This window comes from Pteropus vampyrus, unplaced genomic scaffold, assembly GCF_000151845.1.
Source record: "Pteropus vampyrus isolate Shadow unplaced genomic scaffold, Pvam_2.0 Scaffold537, whole genome shotgun sequence".
Lineage (NCBI taxonomy): Eukaryota > Metazoa > Chordata > Mammalia > Chiroptera > Pteropodidae > Pteropus > Pteropus vampyrus.
In genome coordinates this window covers 4,897-5,328 of record NW_011889318.1, presented here as the reverse complement: position 1 = coordinate 5,328, position 432 = coordinate 4,897, and positions in this window count along the sequence as shown.

The window sequence follows — 432 nt, the reverse complement described above, 5'->3', positions numbered from 1 at the left end:
ATAAAAAATGTTTCATAATGATTATTACAAAATAATATACACTATCAAAAGTACAGATATCATTACCTTCAGTGTCTGGCTTTTTTAGTCCAACAACATTATAATTGTGGCATTCAAGCTTTCTAAAAGATCACATAATGTATGAGTTCATTTATATGAAATATCAAGAATAGAGATACCCACAAAGGCAGAAAATGGATTAGCGGTTACCAAGGGCTGTAGGCCAGTGGGCATAGGAAATGACTGCTAATTGGTACACTGCTTCATCTGAGGACTGAAAACTTTCTAAATTTTGATAGCGGTGATAGTTGTAAACTCTGTGAATATATTAAAAATTACTGTTGTATACACTCTAAAATGATGAATGTTATATTGTTTAAATTACACCTCAATACAGCTGTTAAAAACAACAACTCTTGGGATTATGTTTGA